Here is a 21,314-nt window from a genome sequence, read left to right on the forward strand (position 1 = left end):
ACCTCCCCCGCCAATAGGGTGATCTCCTTGCGGAGATCAAAAGGGGGAATGCAAAATTTAATAAATAAGGCAAAATATTAATAATCAGCATAATCAGGGTGATCTCCTTGCAGAGATCAAAAGGGGGAATTGTGGGATTCAATAGAATTATAAAGAACATACAATGAATAGAGGAAAAGGAGAATATAGCTTAAAGCCGGGCATGATGAAAAGGGGGGGGGGTTCATTCTAAAAAATGCAGTTAACTGAAACGAGAACTGACTGGCGCCGGCAGGGCAAGGTTACCTAATCGAGACAGATAGAGGGAGCCGACAGACAACGTAAGCAGCCCTTACTTATCTGTAGCCTTCCACAAGGACAAGTACTAACCGACTAACTAGAGTAAATGTCAAATATGTGGTTGTCACGTAGACGGAAGGTACCGAGAGAGGGGGGGAGATGGCCAAAGGGCTTTAAAAGGGATACAGCTGATACATATGGCAGAGCTTCCTCCTGTACATGCTGAATGTATGTCAGATGGCCGCTCCCGGATTGCAATCTGTCAGAGAATAAACTGGAGACCTGCGACTTCTCCACGTGTCAGCTGTGAATCTCTTGACCCGGTGGAGACGGCGTACTCCAACAGTACTCGAAGCCTTCCGAATTGGTGACCATTAGTGACACCAAGTGGTCAAATAAGGAAATAACACTTAATTTTGAGTGAGTGCAGTGAATCTGAATATTTATAAACTGGCACAGCCTGGTGCATATCCCAGAACCTCAAAGGGTCTTCAGTATGTGGTATATTGGGGTCACTGAGGTTCGCGCCTCATTTTCACTTTTCTGAAGCAGTCACGTGGTTGAGCGCAGAACGAAGCTTCGGATCACCATGGTCAGGTGTTTAGGGTAGAACGGAAGAAGCATAGAAGTTCTGCTTCAGAACGCACTGTATTGTTTTTTTTGACACATGCCTCGGAGCTTCGGTGTTAAGCTTAACATGACTACCCCAGAGCATCTTTAAACGGTAGGCATTTTCACATGGGAATATTGACACTGCACAGGGGCTAACCCCTGGGCGATGTAGTCTTGCTACTCTATTAACCCATTTTATTTTAGAGTGCCGCGGAGGTACCGTTTGAGGCTTCCATGATTTTGTGATTTGAAAAATTGATTTAAGCAGAGTAAGTGATCGCACAATCAGCTGAAATTTCATATGCTATCTGAGTAAAATGTAACCATTTATTTTCGCAAGTATAAAATGTTTGTATCATAATGTAAGACTGAAGCTAGAATAGACAGCTACTTATTCAATACTGTTGAATGTTAAATATTTGATTTAGCAGTGTTGTTGATTTTATAAAGTTGCGACTATAAGTAAATGATCTTACAGTAAAAAGACGCCTGAAGCCTGATTTTGTGGTGGCTGTTATTATATTATCTTTATTATACTGATCAATTATAATGATGCTAATTCTTGTATTGAAAGGAGTTTGACAGTAGTTAGTGTTTAGTACTGCTATAAGGTTAACACTGCCAGGTAACAAAATTTCAAAATGATTAACGGGTGAGAATATTCAGTCACACTTTACTTGATGGTCCACAAATAATGTAGTAATATAGTATTACTACATCATTAATGAATCATGAGGAAACTTTTATCCCAAGAAATTACTGTATTTGTTATTATGTCTGTTAATTTTTTATATCTTAGAGAACAACTGAAGGAACACATAATGAATAACTGGTAAAATACTGATCTCATGTTTGTTCATCATTAATGAATCATTATGCATTATTTATCCCAAGCAGTTCCTATATTTAATATATCTGTTAATTCTGTAAATCTTGGTGAATCACTGAAGGAACGAATAAAGAACTATTCAAGGAAGAAGTGATGTGAAATGCTGATCTCATGTTTGTTCATCATTGATGAATCATGACACATCTTTCATCTTAAGTTGCAACTATATTTGTTCATGATTTGTTCTACTAAGTATTTGTGGACCCTCAAGTAAAGTGTTACTGAATATTCATTCATAATTTATAAAAGTAATCAAAAAGTAATCAAATGTAATTAGTTACATCACTTTCATATAGTAATTGAAATAGTTATACTACTATTACATTTTAAATTTGGTAACTTATAATTGTAACGAATTACAGTTTGGATGTGTATTCGTATCACTTATTTTATGTACGTGTACAGCGCCAAACAATCATGGCAAACAAATAACTTAATCTCTGTGCTAATAGCAACTGTATGTCTTTGAAGTTTCGAAGTTTCTTACAACCGAATGAACACAGTTATGGTCAAAGAATTGCTTGTAGGCAGTACAATGGTATAATTTCTTTTTGCATGGGACTGGTGTGTCTAATATCATTGCTTACAATTGTAAATAGACTGGAGTTAACATGATCCTTTTAAATCTGTGCCCTGTGTTACAGTCATTTCAGTTCTTTTTAACAGTTTAAATATGTTCCCACAACCCTTAAAAGTTTAAATTTTTAAGTTTAATTTTTTGGACACAGTTAGTTTTGGGCACAACAGCGGCATTGATCAGCTGTGATTAGGTATTTTGTTTTAAGCATTACTTCTGGTAGTTTTCACCTATTGGTAGGCCTACAGAGTATAAAAGGAGTGTAGGGGTCAGTTATTTGAACATCATTTGATGAACCATGTTTATATCTAATCAAAATATTGAAATTGAAAATGGCTTTATATTATTTTTCTTTTCTCATAGGATGTCAGACTTGTATTCAGCAATTGCAGATGAAGATCTGGACCACATAGTGGAGGATATCCAGATGATCTATCCAAACTCTGGATACAGGATGATCCATGGGCATCTTCAGGCAAGAGGGCTTAGAATCCAAAGTATGTGTACACTGTAGAGAATCAACCAGACTACAGCAATGACATTATAATATGCATTACAAGGATACATTCTTAAAATGACCTGAACTGTTATGTCTACATTAACCTGCCTAGCATGAGTAGTGACTGTTCATATGTTACAGCTTCAAGAGCACGATGCTCTCTTCAGAGAGTGGACCCTGAAGGGTCATGAATAAGGGCTCTTTTAGCACCTATGGTGAGGCACCGCCAATACTCTGTTCCCTGCCCCAATGCAATGTGGCATATTGCTGGAAACCACAAACTGATCAGGTACACCAATATTCAGTTTGAGGTTTTTGCCATATAATTTTTGCATTTGTTCGCATCAGCTACATTTACATTTGCCTTTTTTTTTTCATAGGTGGAGGATTGTGATTCATGGGGGCATAGATGGCTTCAGCCGTATGGTTGTTTATCTTGGTGCATCAACAAACAACAAGGCACTTACTGTACTCAACTACTTCACTGCTGCTGTTAACAAGTATGGCTTACCTTCACGTGTTCGCTCCGATAAAGGTGGTGAAAATACTGCTGTTGCAGAGTTCATGGTGGCAAACAGAGGTGATGATAGAAACTCCCACATTACTGGGAGAAGCGTACACAATCAAAGGTATGTATACATTTCTAGCCGTAAATGTAAAGTTTGCACTTCATTAAGGCTCCTCCCACTATAACATGAAACATGTCCTGTAATATACTTTTCCCTTCTTTTTGGTATGTTAAGCTAATCAGGTCACCAGGCTGTCAGGTTATGTTAAGAGTTAATATTTATAAAAGTGATCAATATTTATGCAGTTAGTTATTTTGGGTATTGCACTTTTAAATGTACATGCTAATTCTTTTCTGTTGAACAGTTTCTAAACTGCAAAATGAAATCTACTGTATTCTAAAGCCCGATCATTAAAAATAACCATAGGTATTGTGCTTTTCTTGGATGGAATTTTTTATGCAAAAGATGTTTTTTGTTTGTTTCAGAATAGAGGCTCTGGAGGGATGTGTATGACCAGGTCCTGGACATTTTTTATCATATCTTCCTCAATCTAGAGGCAGAGGGTCTGCTGAATCCAGACTCAGACATTGACATTTTTGCCCTTCATTGGAGTTTTTTAAATCACCTGCAAAGACACTTGACCTTCTTCATGGAGTCATCACAGGCTCAGGACAGCAGGCAGCCAGATCACTGATCCAGCTCTGGATTGGGCACAGAGCATATGCAATGGAGGATCCTATTCAGGTAAAGTCTGATATTTAGCCAACCCCATATTAACTGAAATAATGTGTGGTACCAGTCTTTAAATGACACCATGTTTGTGTGATTACTAATTGTAGGTAGATGAACATTATGGCGTTGACTGGGAGGAACCAGCTGTACACTATGAAGAGGGAGTTGTCGTTCCTGAAGTTGAGTTACCAAGAGAACTCACAGCAGATGAACTGGAATCACTCCCCAATCCAAGTGCTCCCTTTTCAGATGCAGTAGCCACTTACTATAACACAGTAAATCAAATAAAAAGTATACTGCAATTCTAGTCATTAAGCCACTGGCTGAAGCTCATCTTCGTAAGATGGCAACAATTATGCTATATTTTCCACTAGGTAAAAGGTAATTTGAATCATTAAATAATACAGACAGCATGTTCTGAGGTTTAAGAATTTATTTCAGTTGGCAGCATTTCAGAGAACTCTTAGTTTCATTATTGATCAAAATCACCTTAAATGGTTAAAATGAAAGCAACCATACCTTTAAGAACTGGGTGACATACCTGTTGGGCAGAACAGTTTCTTTCTGAAGCTTGACAGGTGAACTACAGTAAGCAACAATGTGACTTTCTGCTAGTGTGGTTCATGCTTGCTTTGCAAAAGATGTTGTTTAAACAATTGTTTAAGCGGAATAAACTACAGTGGTCAACAGTTGAATTGTAACAAACGTTTTAAGTGCCTGTAATGTATTTAAAGTAACAGGAGTTATGTAAATCCAATCCAGACATTAAATCAAGCCAAATCCATGCTCAGTTGTTCACACAGCTGCTTGTAGATCTTTACAAAACTCCTCATACACCATGTAATGCACTGGCAATTTGATTGTCTCCCTACACGTTGATGCAGTTGGCATTGGGACGCTACTTAACTTCCACATAGAGATGCTGCTGAAGAGAGGTCCAACTCACCCAAAACTGAAGAAGTTTCTTCAGCTCATCTGTGGTACCTGTAAAAATATATTTACTATATACTGGGAACTGTCTAATCTCAAAACTTTGACAGTAGTCAACTTGAAGTAATAGCAGTTATCAGTGTTTGGGCAGTGTAAGTCGGTCACTTTGCACACATCCTCCAGATTGCAGTCAATGTCCTCGTCATCGCTGTCTGGTGCTGGCCAAATTATTTTCTCCAGGATCACCTAAACATCATTTAACAAAAGGAAATGTGCTGGTTGTTAATTTGTAAACTGATTATACACTTACAGTAATGTCCATATGAAATTTACACCAACCATAATGTTTCATATACAGTACACTTGATCTGTAAAGTTTCCCAGCATCTTAGTGTTGATATGCCTTGATTTCAAAAGTCTTAATGAAACCTGCAGGAGGACAGGTCTCCTTTGTATTGACATTATGCATAAGAATTCTGGATTAAAGTAAATTACTGAAAAAAATACTGCCAGAATTTAAAAAAAAAAGTTAAAATACTGACATACCTCTGGCTCTATAGCTTGTGCAGCAGTTCTTGGAAACAGCTATTCTATGAGACCTGGTCGTTCTTTAATCATTGAGAGAACCCCCGTATCTTTCTTGATCTGCTGCACGTGCTTTTCTCTCCGACCAAGGACCTATGTAATATCATGAACAAGACATAGGGTTGAACAGCATAAGTAAAATACAGCTCTGGAAATAGTCACCTTTCCCTCATTCATTGCTTTTGTAATTTGTGGGTGAGACTTGTTGGTAAAAGACTTACTGCATGTTGTAGTATTGACTGTGCCAGCCATTTCCTGTTGTCTTCAGTAACCGGGGGAAGGTCCCAGCTTATACTCACTTCATGCACTTGTCTCTTATCAGCTTCAGTCAATTTTCCAGGACCCTGAAGCTAATAACATTTAGAAAAATTGGATGTGTTACATAGCAAAAAAATATCCAAGACTGATATGTATCAATCTATTTGGGAAGTTTTTAGAAAATTCATGAAAATGAATACTATTTGGGAAGTTAATCAGGAATTGTGTCCTCAATCATAAAATCTGTCAAAGTGCACATACATTGGTCAGCCCCAATCCTTCTGGATCGGACACAGTAGACCTACGTTATAGAATGTATTTTTTTTGTGGAAAACACTATACAATTGATAATTTGTATTAAACTCACAAGGGAAACAATATCAACAATATCAGTGTCAGGGCAATCTTCTGGTTCAACAATGACTGGCTCATCTTTCTCTCCAGTTAACATCCTGAACAATGAACGACTGAGTCCTGTCAGCAATGGTCCTCCATGGATAAAAGAGTGTCCAATCATACGACCAATGACACGGTAGAGGTCACTGTCCAGTAGGATCCGTGACATGGTTGGTACCAAGTGGTCTTCATGTCCAATGAAAAACAAAGTTCTGCCACAGGTGTCTGGAAATTCACAAATGTCCACTTACTGCATTTTTTACTAGTCCCAACATTTTAAAATATACATAAATATACAATCCAAAAGCTCACCCAAATTAAGGTCAAACCCAAACTGAACCCTGGACAGCGCAAATGAGAAGAAATGGCGTACCACGCCATCTCCTACTGCTGAGTCACCTGAGAAAACAAACTTCATAAGTACACATAATAAATACTGCATACTGATTATATATATGCAAATTACCTAAAATATTTATTCCCAAACATCTACAGTCATCAGCATGTCTAAAATGCAAAGAACAAGTCATTATTTCATGCTATATCACATAAAACTTCCTATATCTACATACAGACCAGCAATGATCCAGCTAACAGGGTATTAAATTACAAGAAGCACTCAATATTACATGTGATCAGTACATACCCTTCAATGTGACTGAAAATGGACTGGCCCAGTTGATCATCTGTTTTTTATAAAATGCCAGCAGTTCCCTTTCTCTGTTTTCAGCATTTTGTGTAAAGTCAATTCTAGCCACCAATTCTGGATGTTTCTCAGCTTGCTGGAGAAGGCCCCTCTGAAACTTTTGGGCTGCAAGCTGCAACTCAGGTTCATGTTTCCAATCTATTGAAACACAATCTTTAAGTGAGAAATGTCTATAAGAGAAATTTGTACAACACATTCCCCAGTCCTTACCTAAAATGTCCAGAGTGCTGTTGTGTCTGGTTGAGTCATTGGATTCTTGATTGCTGCTGCTGCCGCCGACTTCCACAACTGTACAATTTTGTGGTCTTCCCCTGATGTTAATGGCTGGATCATGTCGGTTTCTGACAGCCAAGGGTACATGACGGAACTCTGGAAAGGGGCGGTGTCTCACATTTAAGGTCTGTTGCTCTTCATTACCATCTTGTCTATTTACCTGCTCTGACCTGTAACAGAAGACATACTTTTTTTGGACACCATCATGTGATGCCAAAATATGGGGTCCAAAGACAAAGACATTTTTCATCTCATGTTAAAAATGTTTAAAAATGTAAGAGTCATACAAGCTGCATTGGTCCACATGGTATTGCATTTCTGCATGAAGGAATGTTTCATGGCAGTAAATGCACTGCACTTTTGGTCCACTTTCCTCTGTCAGCTTGGAAATATTCTAAAATTATGTGAAATACATTACGAAGAAAGTGTATGGTAAACGTATGACATTCTCACCTGATATTTAAGTATAATTAATATTCTGTCCTAATACAACCTATACTAGGGATGGGCAGTATGCCATCTTAAACAAGACTTTACCCTGCCAGATCCTTAGTATAATATTAAAAGCACCACTGGAGTGCTTATCCCCTCCTCTACATACAGTGAGTGAGTGTTCCACCTAAAAATACAGTTTACTGTTCAAAAGCAACCGCCAGTTGCCTTTTGGCTCTGTCAACTTTCTCTTTGTGGTACTGCCGCTGGTCATAGCAACACATTTGGGGTGTGACTGTTTTCGGAAAGCCATGCTCCAGGCAAGCTTAGGGTCAGCTTTACAACCTAGTTGATAAGACTAAGCAGAATGGACAGTTACTTCTGAAGCAAGTTCTCTTGTTCACACATCAGCGGAGGAAGTGTCAAGAGGACGGAGCCAGCATGCTTACACCACATCCCAAGTGTGCACCCAGTCTGTGACTGTATTGGGAGTTTCGACAGAATGTATATGTCACTTCTCTGTGGACATATACATTCGACAGATCACACAATCAGCTAACAGGTCATGCTTTTGTTATAATTTCATGATTTTTGTGTAGTGTATGCTTAACAATAAAAATATACAAATATTATAACTGATGTAATAATGGATGTAGTGTTCCCCATGAATCATGTATTGTCAACATTTTCAGAAGAAAGTCCAACCATATAAATAGGAAAAAAATGCCAGTTTAGCAAGCAATATGTATTTAAAACATATACTTTTCCATGCTAAGATCTCGCTGAAGAGGTCGAACATAAATAGTTGCAGCTTGAATGCCATATGACTCAAAATATTTCGGAGTGTATCCTTCTACTGGACAGGGGATCATTTCCAAAATCTCGCTTCTTGTGGAACCATAGGGTCTTAATAGTTCAAACCCTCCACCCTCTTTCAGTTTTAGAAACTCCTTCTGAAGTTCTGCTTGGAATTCATCCGATGTGCAATATTTATCTGTTAACAAAAAGGGTTTTTTTAACGCACTTGACGAAATACTTACAAGAAGAGTCAACTTTGGACCAGCCAGCCATATGGATTATTTTTGTGACAACATACATTAACAGTGATTAGAAAGTAAATAAAAGGAACCATAAACAAATAGAAAAATAAGTAATTAGCATGTTAATTGCTTAAATGTTAATTATTCTAAACTTCATTTTAAAAATCTTAATTTTGTTAAAGGTATTTACCATTTATTTTATAATTATTTACTATTTATCAAACTGTAACACAGGCTTCAATGGGCTGTGTGTAAAAGGAGCTGTCAGTGCCCGATCCACGCTGGCTGTCCGATCCGTTTTGCACATGCTCAAAATCATAGCGTATTTGCAGAACATACAATCTGTGTTGGCTGACCAATCCCTTCTTCACACGTGGTTGACATGTTCTACTTCTATTTATTTTTTAAATTTTTTTTAAGTCTCATTACTTTACTCATGAGCATTGTGGAAGCCAGATCTCTGTGTTTGATACTGTGTTCTACGCAGCTCTCCGGGAATATCTTAAGACCCGGAAAATAACACCAAGCATCAAATGGACAAACCCTATATACTATAGGGGCTCCTACCATTTAAACAGAATTCATTCTCTTACCTTTTGCTCATGCATGCAGGGTGTGGTTTTGTGATGTATGCCCAAGCAGGGGCGCGGGTTCTCTCTGGTGTTTAGGCACGTTAAAATAAACTCACTGGTTTTTTGGCGCTCTGCCTGTCTTGACTGCCTCTTTCCTTTTTTGCTGCTGCACCGCAGCTCTACAGTGGTGACCCCGACGTTTCGGTGTGTTTGTTTTTCGCTCCGACCATGCTCGCTAATGCAGTTGCGCTCAAGCTCCCGGAGTTCTGGTGCGGCCAGGCGGCGGTCTGGTTCGTGCAGGCGGAAGCTCAGTTCACCTTGCGCGGGATCACGGAGGACGCAACGAAATATTACTACGTCGTTGCAGCGCTTAAGAGCTCCACGGCAGCTAGAGTGGTGAGTCTGCTGCAGAACCCTCCAGAGGCAGACAAGTACGGTGCCTTAATGTCTCTGTTGCTGGGCACTTGCTCCGTTTTCCGAGACAGAGTGCGCGCGCCACTTGCTCGCGCTGCCCGGGCTGGGTGATTCACGGCCCTCGGAGCTGATGGATCACATGCTAGCTCTCCTAGGTGACCATCAGCCCTGCTTTATTTTCAGTTTTTCATGCAACAGCTGCCTGCAGACGTGCGGGGGGTGTTAGCTAACCTCCCGCTTAAAGACTGTAGAGAGCTTGCTAGGGAGGCTGACAAAGTACACACCGCCAGGCTGGCAGTTTGTGCAGCCGTGTGTGCTCAGAGCTCGGATAGCTCCCCGCCGCTCGCCGAAGCTACTGTTTCTGCCGCGCAGCAGAGCGGTATACCAGGTCTCTGCTTCTACCATGCACGTTTCGGTGAAAAAGCAAAAAAATGCACCCCCTCCTTGCCGTTTTAAGGGGACGGGAAACGCACGGGCCGGCGCTCGTTAGCGGCAGCGAGCGTCGGCAGTTCCGGCAGCCTGCTCTTCGTCACGGATGCTGTGTCTGGCCGCCGTTTCCTCTGCGACACGGGCGCGCAAGTCAGTGTTTTGCCTGCTTTGGTGGCGGATACGCGCTCTGGGACGAAGGGGCCAACGTTGGAGGCTGCTAATGGCAGCAGTATTTTGACTTATGGCACTCGTGTCGAAGCAGACTGTTTTGGTGGCCAGCGGTTCCGGTGGTGTTTTGTGGTGGCGAAGGTGTCCACCCCCCTGCTGGGCGCCGATTTTTTATGTGCCAACAACCTGCTGGTGGACATAAAACACCAGCGCCTGGTTAATGCCAGGACTTTCCATTCGGTGCGGTGCTCGCAAAGCAGGGCTGGTTCGTCTCAGCTGTCTAGTGCCTTGATGGCAAATAACACTTTCGCCTGCCTGCCAGAGTTCCCAGACCTCACCCGGCCCACCGTTACATCAGTCACGGCCAAGCACGGTGTTGAACACCATATTGTTACAACAGGGCCGCCGATCCATGCCCGAGCCCGACGCCTCGATGCCGGTAAATTGGCCATCGCTAAGGCGGAGTTTGCTGCATTGGAGAGCCTCGGTATTGTTCGCCGTTCCAGCAGTGCCTGGGCCTCCTGCGTGGCTACCACCAGGTCCCAGTACATCCAGGGGACATTGCAAAGACTGCGGTCATCACCCCATTTGGACTTTTTGAGTTTCTTCGGATGCCTTTTGGGCTTAAAAACGCTGCCCAGTCTTTCCAGCGGCTCATGGACAGTGTCCTGAAGGACCTTCTGTTCCTGTTTGTCTATTTGGATGACATTTTGGTAGCCAGCAACTCCAGGGCTGACCATATAGCTCACCTTCAGACCCTTTTTGAGCATCTGAGTAGTCATGGGTTAATTATCAACCCACAAAAGTGTCAGTTTGGTTTGTCCTCCATTGATTTCCTCGGCCACCGCATCGCGGGCGATGGGGCAGTTCCTCTGCCTGCCAAAGTGGAGGCCATCACTGCGTTTCCGCAGCCTGCTACAGCCAGGGCCCTTCAGGAGTTCTTGGGCATGGTTACTTTTTACCATCGCTTTATTCCACGGGCTGCCCAGTTGATGCGGCCACTGTATGAGGCTCTCAGGGGTAGGACGGCCAAGCAGGTTCTTGAGTGGACTGCTGAGCAGACCCAGGCTTTTGTAGCTTCCTGCGGTGTTGCTATCAGTGTGTGAAGAGTGGGAGAAGAGGGTTGCATTGACAATCCAACACAATGGGCAGCACATTGAACACATTTTATAAGTGGTCAGAAACTTGTAAATAACTCATGAAAGAATAAAGTCACGTTAAAACCAAGCACACCATTGTTTTTCTTGTGACATTCCCAATAAGTCTGATGTGTCACATGACCCTCTTCCTATTGAAAAAACAAAAGTTGGATCCAAAATGGCCGACTTCAAAATGGCCACCATGGTCACCACCCATCTTCAAAAGTTTTCCCCCTCACATATACTAATGTGCCACAAACAGGAAGTTAATATCACCAACCATTCCCATTTTATTAAGGTGTATCCATATAAATGACCCACCCTGTATAATGATATGGTGTAATTATATCAACATCTGTGTTATCAAATGACGTTTAAGCACTGATGGTGTATTATTCCTTTTTTAAACCAGGAGGAGCGCGAACGCATCCCCCACTACCATAAATTATGCAACAGAGATTCCAACATTTGGGGAATTCACAGGGGTCAGTAATGCAAGTTATAAAATTAGCACCTAAACATCCCATTTAAGCATTTAAACATCCAATCCTTAAGTTAACTTGGTTGTTGTTAGATAACATAAAATTCCTGATGCATAAAGCCTGTGGTAATTTTTTTCCACATCTTGTTAGAGTCTTTAAGTGCGCATTATTTAGTTTTGTGAAAACGCTGACTGCCATAAAGAACGGATCGCGCATTAATGGGTGCTATGAGACGCGATCCTCATCCACGGAGGCCGCAATGTTACGCAATATTAATTAATAAATCAGTTTTTGGTTGGAACATACCTGGAAAAACGATCCTCCGCTCTCCCAGTCCAGCCTGCTGAAGCTCAGCTCTTCTGTTGAGTGTCGGTACTTCATTGTCGCGGCGTCCACTCAAGCAAAAAAATGTATGAGTGTATGTGGTCGTTTGTTTTTAGCAGCCTTTACTGGAGTTGGTCTTTTCAAAACGGTACTGTAAAATGGTTTTAATAAGGTTACAGACACCTTCATTAAGAGCGACCAGTAGCTTCTCTATGACTCGTTATCCTCTAACTCCCACCTCCCTGTCGCACACCTCTACGTCATATTTATTAACCGTAATGACAAACCTAACAACTCTACATCCCCTCTTTTGTAGAACAGAGAACCAAGCATTACTGTAAAGGGAGGGTTAGAAAGAAAAGAAACTCTTAAAAGATAACATCAACCCAACAATGATGATGTAATACATGACAGGAATTCACAGTTTAACAATTACCAGGAATGCCAAAGAACTGGTAGGTTAATTACATCAAATGTTGACATATTCATTCATTTATTGATGAGAGGCTTAATATGTTAACTTATGATACTATGTAGTCCTTACAGCATTGGTTGGGATGACTGATTCTCCCTGACCGGGTGACATAAGGCTGGCTGTTCACTGGACCTGCTGGGCACACAGTAGTATGTGCTGAAGGAGTAGATGATGGAAGTTGAGGTTCAGCAACAGTAGCAGCAGCAGATGTGTCTTGGGAAGGAGTTGGCAGTGTGTCTTCCTCCTCCGCAGGAGCAGGCTCCGGCACCTGGAGGAGTTGTCGCCTGTTTCTGACATAGGCAGTACCACGCGAGGCTACAATATAACTGTTAGGCTGAGGTGCAGGGCCATGCACTACTGCTAACCGGTCATACCCACAGGGAGTCTGCATCCGGACTGTCTGCCCTGCTTCCAAAGCTGGGAGCTGGTGCGCAGACCTGTCATAATAAGCTTTAGCTTGAAGTCGCTTGCGCAGGATGGCAGCATTCACCTGGGTGTGGACGACTGGTGTCAGGGCAGCCTTGCTCACAGGAATGAAGGTTCTAGTCTGTCTGGAGAGAAGTCTCTGAGCTGGAGAGGGAAGGGCATCACGGGGCAGATTGCGGGTATGCAGAAGAGCAGCCTGAATGTCCGTATTATCACGGTGGCATTTCTCCAGCAGATGTTTCGCGGATCGAACCGCCCGTTCCGCTAAGCCATTGGACTGAGGATAGTGGGGACTGCTGCAGATATGTTTGAAGTCCCATGTGTGGGTGGAGCGGAGGGAACCCCATGGGTGGCAAAGTGCCTCTTGAGTTTCGCAATAACCGTGTGGCTTGTCATGTCACGGAGGTAATCCAGCTCATACCAGCCAGAATAGGAGTCAAGGAGAACCAAATACATGCTGCCCCTCCACTCAAATATGTCCGCTGCCGTTATGGACCAGGGAAGGTCTGGAACGTCATGCAGCTGCAGAGGTTCCTTTGTCTGATGGGGTCAAAGTGCATTGCAGGGTGCGCAGCAGGAAAGTTCTCTTTCTAAATCAGCATATATAGAAGGCCAATACATCGTTTCCTTTGCCCTGCGTTTTGTTGCCTCAAGGCCTGGATGGCCCTGGTGAAGCTGCTGAGTATAGAATTTCTGCAGAGCGGGTGGAATGAGCAACCTTTGACCTCGAAGTATGAGCCCATCTTGGACTGTTAACTCTTCCCTCATGGCAAAGAAGTGCCGAAGACTGTGGGGGAGCTCTTTTGAAGAAGGTGGCCAACCAGTCTGGATAATGTCCATGAGCTGCCGGCAGGTAACATCCTTGTTGGTAGCATCTCTCAGCTCATCAGTGCGACGAGACAACAGTATATGGACTGTCATGACCTCCAAGAGGTCATCAGCTGCAGTGGGGTCTGATGTGGAGAGGTGAGCACGAGAGAGAGCATCAGCCACGTGCAAATCTTTGCCACGTTTGTAGGTCACATCCAGGCTGTAACGATGGAGTTTCAACATCATGCCCTGTAAGCGTGGTGAGGCGGAATGCAAAGGCTTCTGCAGTATGGTGATCAGGGGCTGATGATCAGTCTCTACGGTGACAGTGCGGCCGTAGATGAAGTCATGAAATTTTCGTGCTGCAAATACTAAGGCCAACATTTCTTTTTCGATCTGAGCATAGCGTGTCTCCGTGGGCGTGAGGGCGCGTGAGGCAAAAGCAACTGGATGGCCGTGTTGGAGACACACAGCACCCAGGCCATGTTGAGAAGCATCAGCCGAGAGAACCACGGGCTTGGTCACATCGAAGTACCGAAGTACCGGTAGGTTTGCTATGGCAAGTTTCAACTTCTCAAATGCCAGGTCATGGGCATCGTGCCAATGCCATTCAACATCCCGGTGAAGCAGGTGTCGTAAATTGCCGGTAAGTTCACTGTAGTGGGGAATGAACTTGGACAAATAATTTGACATACCAAGGAACTGCTGAAGGCCCAGCTTGTCCTGGGGTCTCGGCATATGGCAGACTGCCTCAGTTTTGTCAGGGTCCGGTTTCACACCATCAGCAGTGAGAAGATGCCCAACATATCGAACTGAACTGACCCGGAATTTACACTTCTCTCGATTCAATTTCATGTTCAAGACCCGTACTCTGTTGAGAACCTGCCGCAGGCGTACATCGTGTTCAGCTTGTGTGCGGCCCCAGATGAGAATATCGTCCACCACTATTTCGCAGGGTTGTCCAGCGAACAATTGCTCCATGCAATGCTGAAAAACTTCACTTCCTGTCGAGATGCCATATGGCATCCTTAAGAACCGGTATCGTCCATAAGGGGTCATAAAGGTGGTCAGTTTAGATGATGCTTCATCTAAAGGAATTTGCCAGAAGCCACACTTTGCGTCAAGAGTACTGAACACTTTTGCACCTGGCATATCCGCAATGATCTGATCAATGGTTTTCAGGGGGTGATGAGGACGGAGTAATGCCTGGTTCAGGTGGACTGGGTCTATGCAGATTCTGACAGAACCATCACGCTTCCTGGCAGCAACCATAGCAGACACCCACTCAGTTGCTTCGTTTTCTGGTATGATGACACCTAATTCAGTCATGCGGTCAAGCTCTGCCTTCACTTTTTCCTTCATGGCTATGGGCACTTTCCTAGGCATGCATGTGGTGGGAAGCACAGTACTGTCCAATCTCATGTGGTACACAACTGGCAATTTCCCGATGGTGACACAGTCAAAAAGGTCACTATACTCAATCAGTTCTGGTACTTGAGGCTGTAGCACATGGACGTCAGGTCCCAGTCGTATGAGACCAACAGCAACACTGTCCCGTAAACCCAGTAGTGGCTTAACATCACGGTTAACCACATGAAATTTGAATTGGCCATGGGTACAATTCAGAACTGCAGTACCCTCTGTATGGATTTGCTGGCCGCCATAACCTTCTAGATGTACCTTCTCTGCAGCATTGACAGAAATTTCAGGAGCAAGTTTGTCCAGCATTTGTTTAGAAATGACATTACACCTCGCACCAGTGTCAACTTTAACTTTCAGATACCCCCTACCATTCATGAGTGTCAGAGTGGTGAAAATTTCATCCTTCTCAGTGGTGAGGTCAACTGGATCGCAGTAGAAGGTGTCTTCTGGGGAGGCATGGGGTTGAACCTCTACCTCATGCACTTTGCCTGCAGGCTGCCCTCTGGACCTATTGCTGAACTGGACAGTACTCTGCACTGGGGCAGACCGACAACATCGTGCGAAGTGATTCAGCTTGCCACAGCTGTTGCACCGTTTATTAAATGCGAGGCACTTATGCCTCACAGGGGAATGTTGCGCATTACAATTAGCACAACGTCGTCTTTGTATGGCACAAACTTCAGCTTCTCTTTTTAATTCCCTTGTGCTTCTTTCAGATTGCTCGTTGAGCATGCATATATTAATAGCTGATTCAAGCGTAAGGTGTTGTTCACGTAGCAGCTGTTTACGAACGCTGTCATTTTCAATACCACAGATAATACGGTCTCCAATGAGTTCGCTTTGCAGTACGCCAAAATTAAATTTTTTTGCCAAAATTTTCAAATTGGAGACTGAGGGGTTAATCATATCATAATTTACTTACTAATTCTAATAATATGTCTAACATAATGTAGACATCAGATTTGGGAACTGATATTAGCCCAGTAGGACGGGGTGATCTCACCCCACCCAGTTTGGAGAAATTGGGAACTGACGGTACGCCAGCAGGTCAGGACGACCTGGCACGAGACACGAGGAAAACAGGAACCCACCATAGAACGGATACTTATTTTTGCTTATGCTTAACAAAAGAAGGAAACACGTACTTACTGATCAATTAGGAACATGTACTCACTGGCTAACTAGAGCAAATGTCAAGATGTGTTGTCGTCACGCGAAGGGAAAATTACAGAGAAGGGGGGCGACACCCCAGAAGGCCTATAAAGGGACAGACCCGATATTTATGGATTGAGCTGCTTCCTGTACATGCTGAATGTATGTCAGATGGTTGCTCCCGGATTGCAATCTGTCAGAGAATAAACTGGTGACTTGCAACTACTCCTCGACTGTGCAGTGAATCTCTTCTCATCAACGGACTCCGGCGGAGCTCAGACTCCAACAATTTGGGGGCTCGTCCGGGATGAGCAGGAGATTCTCCAGGATTCAGATAAAGTGACGCCGCCTACTAGGACACCGAAAACTGCGGGCCCGAGTGAGAGAGGTGAGCAGAGCCAGTTAGGTCTAAATCTGCATATTGGAAATTTCAAATTAAGCAGTTTGAAGTGTCCAGTGGCCCGTCTGTAAATTAGCACAGAGAGGAGGCTGCGGGTACCAGGTGTATATGGGGTTTATGTACTGTGTCGTGTGATGTGTATTCATTGTGCTTTGGGAGAGTATGCAGCAAGAGAGTGTGTGAGAAAGTAGGATTTTAAGTAACGGAGGGTACGGGACCCTGCCGTAAAATAGGATTTTAAGGAACGGAGGGTACGGGACCCTGCCGTAAAATAGGATATTAAGGAACGGAGGGTTTGGAACCCTGCCGTAAAATAGGATAATAAGGAACGGAGGGTTTGGAACCCTGCTGTAGAGTAGGACCTTAAGGAGCGGAGGGTCCGGGACCCCCGCGTTGTCCTTGGTGTGGCAACCCCACTACTTGCTGACGAGCGGTAGAGAAGCTGGGTGTGATACCCGGGGAATTCAGGACCCCCGAACCCAAGATTGGCAAGAGGGAATAAGGTCCCCCTCTCTAAAACGGGTTGGAGTCCCTGGGTTAAAATCCCAAAAGTACCGGGTTGGAGTCCCTGGGGTAAAATCCCCAAAAGTACCAGGTTGGAATCCCGAGACTAGGAGTCTCATAGCAATTGCTGCTGATTTGTGTGTGAGCAACGCTGTGGGCTGTTCCTGTCTTGGGTGCTTATCACTCGCTCCCAGCTGGTTTGGCTGGGATTGAGCTTGTGAGGTGCGCCCTATTCAGGGGGAGACACGGCAGTAAGCTACGTGTCAATGCAGGCTCAGTGTGTGTGAAATTGTTGTTTCATGTATTGGTGGTGTTTAATAGCAGGACATTCCACTACAATAAAAAGGTGCACTAAGTGTGGTTGGGTGAACCCACACCCAGAGGCAAAAGCGCTCCTAGGTGAAAATACTAAAAGAATAATAATAAAAATAAATAAAAATAATAGATAGGAAAGATAATAAATAAATAATAAATAGATAAAAAAAAAAAGAAAAATAATATACCATAATAAATAACTACTAAGAATACTAATAAAATAATACTAACATAGCCGGTCCAATTAAAATGGACCACAAGTTTGATCGAGAGTTACATGACGGAGGATGGGCACCTCCTAAAAATAAAGTGTGGAAGCCCCTAGTAAGGCAGATTCAGGTGGTGAAGGAAGCAGTGACAGGGGCAAGCAGGGACAAAGGTAAGGCGAAGGAGGTGACGGATGCATGGCAGCGTATGTCTGGGGGCTCGGATGCCGAGGCTGACCCCCCCAGTCAAGTGAAAAAAGACAGGCCAGAATTACGGGACTGTACACGGGCACTAGAGCAGTCAGCGTTCTTTGACAGAGTATTGAGGGAACAACCACAGGTGGACCTACTGTTAGAGGAATTTGACGACGAACACTTAAAGGAGCGACTGATACCAGGACTGAGTAATAACTACACGGAGGGGGTGCAGGGCCCATCTAAAAATAGATACGGCCTGCGCTCCAAAAGGCCGAAGCAGCTCCCCTTATTACAGGGAGTACGGGATGGAAAGGAGAGATACAAACCTTTTTCTATAGGAGATGTGCAGGCGTTAGCAGATAAAATGCCTCCCCCGGCTGAGGGAGGAGGACAGTGGATGAATAAGTTAGACCAATTCACTCAGGGCACGAAGTTTGCTCTGGGAGATTTCCGGGCGGTCGCAGCCCGTTGCATGACTAAACATTCCTTACAGGACATAGAAGACAGAGCAGGGACTATTACATATGCAGACAGTGCAAGTCTGAGGACGGTGGTGATGGATTTGGGTGACGCCATGCGGGAGATATTCCCCGCCCCGAGTGGAGCAGCGATCCCAAAGTTTACATGGGATCCTAAGCTCCACCCCAGAGAATATTTGGATAAGTGTAAAGAGGATTGGACCCGTTGCACCGGGTGCCATCCAGGGAAGGATGGGGTGCAGCGGGAATGGTTTAGACGGGCAGTAATGGAGGGAGTCCCAGAGGGAGTGAGGGCAGCTATATTGGACGACCCAGATCTCCCAGGAGCGGACTCACAGGTGTGGGACCGGCACGTAGTGCACCATTTGCAGAGGGCAAAGGAGGAAGCAGATAAGGAGGAGAGCGACCTTAGGGCACTGCAGACACAGTGGCTTAAGCTGCAGGTGGGCGAAGCAAGGCGAAAAGCTAATGAAACTAAAAAGAAAGGGCAGGGAAAGCAGATGGTGGCGGGGGTGTACCCAGAGGGACTACCCATATACCCGCCTGGCCTTTGGAATGGGCCACCCACCTACCGAAAGGGAAGGTGGGGCCAACAATGGAGAAGGGGCCGAGGCGGCTTGGGACGGGGCAACAGGGGCCGGGGCTGGGAGAGGGGCACTCCGCAAAGGGGACCGCTGTCAGGTGCCTGTTTTAGGTGTGGGGGGGAAGGACACTGGGCCAGGCATTGCCCAGCACCGGTCTCGGGCAAGGGGCGCAGCAGGAGAGGCCCTCCTGGGAACCGGGTGATGGCCCCAACCCACAGGCGGCTCCCACGGGAGGACAGAATCCGGCGATGGGCGAAGGGGAGTGGGACTGGGACCCCTCCTCCGCTCAGTGACAGTTCCCGCAAGCGGCCCAGGACGCAGGGGAGGCAGACTCCATGCGGTCCCTCATGGTCATGGACAAAGAACTGCCATTTTGGAAGACACGGGAGCCACGTATTCCATTCTTAACGTGGTCCCCGAACAACATCACCTGTCTACCTCAGCAGTGACCATTGTGGGCTTCTCGGGGGGGGAACAGAGACTACCAGTGACTAAGCCGGTGAAGGTCGAGGTGGGAAAACAGACCTTTCTCCACCCGTCTTCTTCCGTTCCAGTGAACTTCCTGGGACGGGATATGCTGGTGAGGCTGGGGGCCTCCATCCTGTGTTGTGCAGATGGACTGGGGGTTACCTTGCTGGAAGGCACTTGTCTGCGGTGTGACACCCGGACTACGGGCTCGGGACAGTGGCTGGTGCAGCCAGTCCAGAGTCAGGCCCTGGCAGACATCTATTGGGGCCTACTGGAGCCCAGCCTGACTGTCCTCCTGGCGGCCTACTCAGCGTGGCGGCCCTGGATCTCGCTCCTAGAGCCCTATGTGCCCCCACCTGACCCTCCTCATGTGACCCTTTTCTATGATAGGGAAAATACTGAGTGGTATGAGGAACTGTTTACTGAGCAACTGGAAGGCCGCCAATGGCAAGTTGCCTCTGAGAATATATACGTGGGTCCCGAAGGAGTAGCCTCAGCCACAGTGCTTTCCCCCGAACAAGTGCCCTGGTTCATGATGGGGCAGGAGGCTGTCCCACATGTCTCTCTAGCCCTCCATCCTAAGCACCAGGCCAAAGATTTGGGCCCGATGGTTAAACGGGCCAGAGAGACCAAGGACTGGGTACAGACCCAGATCCCACAGATCTCCTATTCACCCTCAGCCCACAGGACACAGCCCTCTTGCAACATGAGCAGATAGCTAGAGATCCTGGGCGTGAAAAGATGGACCACCCAAAAGCAGCGGCCCTCTTGGCATCTTTACCAGACTCCTTGTGGTCCACCAGCCCCACAGATGTGGGCCTAATATCTTGTGCACCAGTGCAGTTTCAACTTCAGCCAGGGGAAGGCCCCCTCTGGCTCAGACAGTATCCCCATAAGCAGGCAGCAGAGGACAGGATAGCCGAGACAATAGACAGCCTTTTACAGGCTGGGGTGTTGGAGCCTTCCATGTCTCCGTGGAACACTCCCATTCTCCCGGTGGAAAAGGCCGGGACAGGAAAGTATCGAATGGCCCATGACCTGCGTGCCATAAACAACCTCCTGCTGACCCCCACTGTTCCAGTTCCAAACCCATATGTTGCCCTGACTAATTTGACCCCACAACAGAAATGTTTCACCTGCATTGACTTGGCAAATGCTTTTATCTGTCTCCCTTTAGCAGAGCACTGCAGAGACGTATTCTCTTTCACCTACAAGGGCAGTCAGCTGAGGTACACTTGCCTGCCTCAAGGGTTTGCCCTTTCTCCAGGTATTTTTAATCAGGTCCTAAAGCAGGCTTTCCAGGGATGTCCTCTCCCAGACGGTGTTACCCTCGTCCAATACGTGAATGTTCTCCTGATTGCTGCCCCAACATTGGAGCTGGCCCTACAGGCTACTCAGTCAGTATTGCTCCACCTTTTGGAAAAAGGGTTCAAGGTCAGTAAAGATAAATTGCAGGTTGCGCGGACAGTGGTGTCCTTTTTTAGGTCGAGTGTTGTCCAGCGCAGGGACAGGTCTCTCCCCAGCTCATCGTTCAGCTATCCTGCATCACCCAAAACCCACTACAGTAAAAGATATGTTGTCCTTTTTAGGTCTCACCGGCTACAGTCGCACTTACATTCCAGATTACACG

The 21,314-nt window shown here is 45.0% G+C and overlaps 3 long non-coding RNA genes across 3 annotated transcripts; 2 read left to right on the forward strand and 1 right to left on the reverse strand.

The window, feature by feature from the left end:
* The first annotated feature begins 873 nt into the window (after positions 1–873).
* LOC111838327 (uncharacterized) lies at positions 874–3,134 on the forward strand. The gene is made up of 3 exons (XR_002836859.2): positions 874–1,003; positions 2,721–2,854; positions 2,998–3,134. It is a non-coding gene; the product is annotated as an uncharacterized lncRNA (long non-coding RNA).
* A 136-nt stretch (positions 3,135–3,270) lies between these two features.
* Positions 3,271–4,809, forward strand: LOC111838326 (uncharacterized). The gene is made up of 3 exons (XR_002836858.2): positions 3,271–3,485; positions 3,851–4,109; positions 4,205–4,809. It is a non-coding gene; the product is annotated as an uncharacterized lncRNA (long non-coding RNA).
* On the reverse strand, positions 4,587–6,673 carry LOC111838325 (uncharacterized). Its single transcript, XR_002836857.2, has 4 exons — positions 6,238–6,673; positions 5,834–5,962; positions 5,574–5,705; positions 4,587–5,273 (listed from the first exon to the last, which is right to left on the reverse strand). It is a non-coding gene; the product is annotated as an uncharacterized lncRNA (long non-coding RNA).
* Positions 6,674–21,314: the final 14,641 nt, after the last annotated feature.

This window comes from Paramormyrops kingsleyae, chromosome 9 (assembly GCF_048594095.1).
Source record: "Paramormyrops kingsleyae isolate MSU_618 chromosome 9, PKINGS_0.4, whole genome shotgun sequence".
Taxonomy (NCBI): domain Eukaryota; kingdom Metazoa; phylum Chordata; class Actinopteri; order Osteoglossiformes; family Mormyridae; genus Paramormyrops; species Paramormyrops kingsleyae.